At 39.9% G+C, this 6033-nt stretch overlaps 1 pseudogene; it reads right to left on the reverse strand.

Moving 5' to 3' along the window:
* Nucleotides 1–3602: 3602 nt before the first annotated feature.
* On the reverse strand, nt 3603–3718 carry LOC111738080 (annotated as a pseudogene).
* Nucleotides 3719–6033: the final 2315 nt, after the last annotated feature.

Genomic DNA, 6033 nt, shown 5'->3' on the forward strand with positions numbered 1-6033 from the left:
GTTCCGGTGAGGTTTTCTGTGGATCCTGGATCTCTTTTTTTGGGACAACGCTCAGTACTACGTGAAAAGTAGATGTCAATACGGAGGAGAGGCGATATGACAGTGTATTTTTCTGTGGATTATCACCCCTAAAGATCACTGGAAACATGGGGGTGGAGGGGGGTGAGGAGAAGCAGCATGGAACAAGGAGCAGAGTTCGCAGACTGTGAAATAAGGCAGATCCTTATTTAAATGTGGGCAAATCTTTAACCCACTCTTAACCTCCGTATACTTATCCATAAAAGCATGAACACTGATTATTCGGGGGAATGTATTTCAAAGAATAAAATAATTTAAAAATGTGGGATGTGCTATAGATTCTCCACTTTTCCCTCCAGGTCTGAATTTCATTTTTCTCCATCCTGCCAGGCCCTAGACGTCAAGAATCGTTCAACAAAGCTTCCTTGCCCTGGGCTACCGGTGGGGTTGGGACAAACTGTGGCATCATCAGGGGATGAGGAATTAGTAAGAGAAAGAGGTGCAGTATCTAGTCTCCCATCTCCCTTAATTGTTTGGCGGTGGCTGCACTGTTCTAGCGGAAGCAGCCCTATTGGACAGCCAGCCCTTCCTCTGCAGATACGGCTCACAGGGTAGGGAGTTTCTTCCTGGGTTCTCCCTCTCCTGCTCACTAAGGATACTGCCTCCCACTATGGCTTTTCCCATCTTGAGTCCCTTATTCCTGCCTTTGTAAGCAGTCCCTCTATCAAAGGCTCAGTGACTCCTGTGCCATGTGCCAGCTGTTTGCTGCTAGGACAAGTACTGTCCTCGACCAATCCTGGCCCTCAGAGGAGGCCGCTTCTGCAACTCTTACTTCCTCTGGCTCTGCTCTAGATCAGTTAAAAACCCTCTTATCAAGGGAGGGACAGGCTCTCCAATGACTCTCTGAAGTTCGAAGGCGACTCTAGTTATGATGCTTATGCTTTTGAATAACAAAATTATTATGCGGCACTTTTTTGCCTTTTTTTTAATAGGCGGTCTTGTTGATTATTTGTTGTGTGGTGCTTCTTCTGACAACCAACTAATCAACCAACCAAAAAAACCAGTCCACATTCTGTCCATTTGCATTCCTGGGGCCCTGTGCAGACAAGATGAGCTGGTTCACATGATGTGATTTTTACAGTCACCCCCTCTTATCAGCAGAGTCCCTTATCCATGGTCTCAGTCACCCGTGGTCAACTGCCATCTAAAAATACTCAATGAAAAATTCCAGAAACAAACAATTCATAAGCTCTACATTGCGTACTGTTTAGATTAGCAAGATAAAGTGTCACGCCATCCTGCTTCATCCTGCTCGAAATGCACATCATCTTTTCCCAGCCTCTCCATGCTGTAGTTACTCTCCGCCCATTAGTCACTTAGTAGCCCTCTTGGTGATCAGATCAGCTGCTGTGGCATCTCGGTGCTTGTGTTCAAGTAAACTTTATTTGACTAAACAATGGTCCCAAAGCACAGAGCAGTGATGCTGGCAATTCAGATATGCCAAAGAGAAGCCGTAAAGTGCTTCCTTTAAGTGGAAAACTATATGCCGAATTTGCTACGATCTATGTTAAGATCAAATCTTCTATCCCCGAAATTGTGAAGAAAAAATAAACGTGGGCTAGTTTTCTGAGAAAGACAGAAGCCACGTTCACATGACTTTTATTACAGCATACTATTATAATTGTTCTGTATTATTGTTACTGTTAAATTTTTACTGTGCCTAATTTATAAGTTAAACTTGATCATAGTTATCTCTATATAAGAAAAAACATAGTATATATAGGGTTCGGTACTACCCATGGTTGCAGGCACCCACTGGGGGTCTTGGAATATATCCCCGTGGATAAGGGGGGACCACTGTATTAAGAATTGGCAATAACATTCCTTAATATTTGTTTTACAATAGCTTCAGGCAAAAGGGAGAAAATGAGCAAATGGGTTTGATCTAGTAAGACTATGATTATTGCCCTTCCGGTGGGATTTCATGTCTGTGATCTAATTTGTTTTCTTAGTTTTTACTTCCATAGATTGCATAACATCTGAAACCCACCTTAATTTGCTCCTTGTTTCTGGCATCTTCCCCTCCATGGCACTGAACATCTGGGAGCATTTTACAAGGCTTTCCTGTCATCTGCCAAACTGCGCTCACATGTGTCTTTCAGGAGTCCAATTTTCTCCAGCAAGTAATTGGCCAATGCAGAGAAACAAAGTATCATTTTATTTTACATAATGGCACTATGTAAAATGATTCACTAATCCAGTGCTGAAAAATAATAATCACAAGTTGGAAGATTTAAAAAACACATGTGAGAAGATAGCACCCAGGGAAATCTAGCTCTTAGTACTTACACAAGCTCACTCTTGCCCCCTGCAGTTTGCTGAGGGACAAGAGAATCCTTTGTAATTAGCCTTATGTTTTCCTTGCAAACTTTAGCTGAAATGTTCATTCGCCTTATAAGGAGCTGTCAGTGCCTCCGGGAATACACCACGCAGCAATAGTATTTAGAAATGGCTTTGCTTCCACATAATATATCTCTGTTCTTCCTTTAGTCTCCACTTCTTGTTAACGGAGAAAACTATCCAGAAAAAAAGATGCAGCCTACGACTTATTATGGATTACTATGTCCTGTACTTCTTACCATTTGAAATAAATGTCTATGTCAAAGGAAGATACAGCGATAGTTAGTGCCTTTCCCTGGGTAGTAATATGATCTTGAAAAATAGAATGACTAAGTCAGTAAGTTGGGCGAGCTTATCTTATTGCCGACAGTTAATTTTACTAATGATATTGCTGAGAAAACATCCCCTCCAGTGCTCTACAATTCAGCACCCACGCCACTGGACAGTTCCCTCTCAGCTAGCATCTACATGCCACCACCCAGTTGAATGGAAATTAAGGATCAAAGAACGGTTTTTGGTGGTGACAAAGACCTCTAGAAGCCTAAGCCTCTCTACACCCTACTACAAACTACTCTTTTCTGGCTTGAAAAAAAAAAATTCTTCTTTGTCCCCTCCCTAACGGTACAAGGTAGAATTTCAAACACATTGCAAATCCCTAACACTGTTCAAACCTACCCCTGAAGTGGATTAGGCATATCAATAAGAGATTTAGGGACAAACTCAGGGTTTCACCTATTTTAAAAGGTAAATGGACTAACTCCCATCCTCAGTGAATTAAATAACAATGAATGGTTTTATTAATATTATGGTACATTTTAATTTATATCTCTGAGTTGGTATGAATTCTACACCTGCCATTATCCAAGTAGCGATTCACATTCTCAAGTCCATCCTACAAAGCCGGCTCTAAACGCTTATATGTCTGAAGTCAGTAAGAGGTCATTTCATCTCTGGGCATCTCAGACCATCCGATAGGTCTTCCTGAGCAAACTAGGTGGTATCAGATATTAAAGGATATAAGTTCTCTACATCAAGTCAAACCAGGACTCTCTCTCTCTCTCTTTTTTTTTTCAGTAGGGAATTATTTGAAAACAGCTAACAGAATAAACACTGCCCATTCCTTCTACCATTCATTGTATGCAATACTCATTATATTACTTTTTCAAAAAAGTTATTATTATTTATGCCTACAGCACCTGGTCTTCCTAGGTGGTCTCCTATCCAAGTACTAACCAGGCCTAACCCTGCTTAGCTTCTGAGATCAGACATTGGGCTTGTTCAGGGTGGCATGGCTGTAGACTATGGACCATGGCTCCACTGAGGCGTGAACCCAGGACCTTCTGTGTGTAAAGCAGACGTGCTAACCGCTACGCTATGGAACCATGTCCTCATTATATTACTCTTCTTACTATTCTGTAGACAAACCACTGAATCTGTTTTCACTTTTGCAGCTTAGAAATAAACTATAAGATTCTAGGTTTTCTGTTGATGAGAGCAAAGCAGAAGTAAACTCTTTCCTATCTTACTCTGGATTTTATATTTCCACCAAAACCAGTGAGTTGTCCTTGAAACTTCAGCAGGTTCAGCACGGTGGTGTTTATTAAGCTCACTGTCACTTACAACCCTATGCAAACAACTGTGCATCTGCCAAGGGTGTGTGCCCTTGGTTGGGGGCTCTTGAAGCAGAATTTATCCTTATAGCTTCACATCATACAGAAAAAATAATTAGTTGCAGCTAAGTGCTTTATTTTTTTAATGTATACAAACTGGAATATGACAGAACTTAAAGCCGTGAATATAAATCCTCATACAGGTTGAATAAGAGCCGTTAATCATCATACTTTGAAGATATTCCTTCAACTTATAACAATTGCACTGCATTGTACTATCATTCAGCTCATAGGTCTCCATATTTTCCCATAAACATAAGATGAAAGGCTTGGCAAAGATTTATTTCTTCATTTATTTATTGATTACCTCCCATGCATCAGGCATTGTTCTAGGTGCTAGGAATATAGCTTTCAACAAGACCGATAAAGTTCCTTCTCTCATGGGTTGTACATTCTAGCTGGGAGAGACGGCCGATACTAAATTAAAGGTGTCATACTAGTAGTGACTAGGAATGCTACTTTAGGCAAGGGGAAAAGTCTTGCTGAAATGGTGAAATGCAAGCTGAGATTATGACATTTAAGCTGAGAGTTGAATGTCAAGGAGGAGCTGGCTATGCAGCAATCTGTCGGAAATGCATACCAAGCGGAGGGAATTACTAGTGAACAAAGTTTAAGTAGGGAATTATCCGTCTTAGGCTGTTAGAGAAACAGAATGTCTGGTCGAAGAACAGACAATTTCCTCTTTGTTTCTTTAATCTAGTGGCTAGTAACCATATAAAACGTAAAATCAGATTGGAGCATGAATAAATCTCAAAATCATTATACTGCGTGGAAAAAAAAAAATCCCAAAGGGGGAAAATAGAGTACATACTCTGATTCCATTGATATAAAAATCTAATATTCAGGGACTAAAAGCCAATCCTTGGTTTTCTGGGTGAGGGATGGATTATAAAGAGACTCAAGGATATTTGGGAGGATGATGGAAATGATTATAATTTCATGAGTGTATCTATACATGCTCAAACTCATTGAACTGCATATTTGTAACATGTACAGGTAACTGCACATCGGTTATACCTTGATCAGATTTATTTGAGCATTTTCTTTCATAGAAAATATTTGATGGTTTTGAGCCATGCCCAGATCATTTCCTAAGTACTTACTAAAACTCTCTTGATAATCTAACCTATTTTTTCCCCTATACTTGCATCACACTGCTTTCCTATATTTGAGAGACTATAGTTCTTCCTCAGTTTTGGACAGTAAAATAGTATTTGCCCAAATTCAGTCTGCAAACACGTGTCCATGATTATCATCAGTGGTGACATTAACTCCCACCTTTGTGATAGGTATACTCAGTTTCTTGGTGTCTTATTTTCTCATTACCCTAAGGCTTGGTGGTTAACCTGTCATCAAGACTAGAAGGCAAAGCATCTGTAGGTCCTCCATGCTTCACTGATAGGAGACAGAGTCAATTGACCTTCTATAGGCCCTCATGCCAAAAGTTCAATCTTTTGTAAGGCAAACCTTCAAGAACTGATATGAGGTTCGAGATAATTGCATATCCTTTGTTTAGAAGAAGAAGTTTGGTTATCCTCAAATAATGAAATATATAAACAAGAACAGCAACAAAGACAGGTTAGCTAGTTCTGCTTCATGCCCTTGAACATGCGGTGAGTGAAAAGTTTAGAATGTTGGGACTTCTCTGCATTATGCTTCCCGACCATGGAGGCTGTAATGACCTTTGCCCTGAACTAGATGAGCCAGATTGTGGGTTAAGAACATTGATTTATATAGATCTCATTTCATGGCCTAAGTTTTCCCCTTTGGATTGGAAACTGCTTCATGGACATATATATTTTTAAGAATAACTTACAATATATTTCAGAAAAAAAATAACGATAAATTTGGATTCAGTGACTCGTGTTTGAATCACATCAGCTATATGACAATGGCCTGGCTTTTATCAAACATTTAGCAACTTAAGTCTCCACTGCTCCATCTA

Source organism: Pteropus vampyrus, unplaced genomic scaffold, assembly GCF_000151845.1.
Source record: "Pteropus vampyrus isolate Shadow unplaced genomic scaffold, Pvam_2.0 Scaffold34, whole genome shotgun sequence".
In the NCBI taxonomy this organism is placed as follows: domain Eukaryota; kingdom Metazoa; phylum Chordata; class Mammalia; order Chiroptera; family Pteropodidae; genus Pteropus; species Pteropus vampyrus.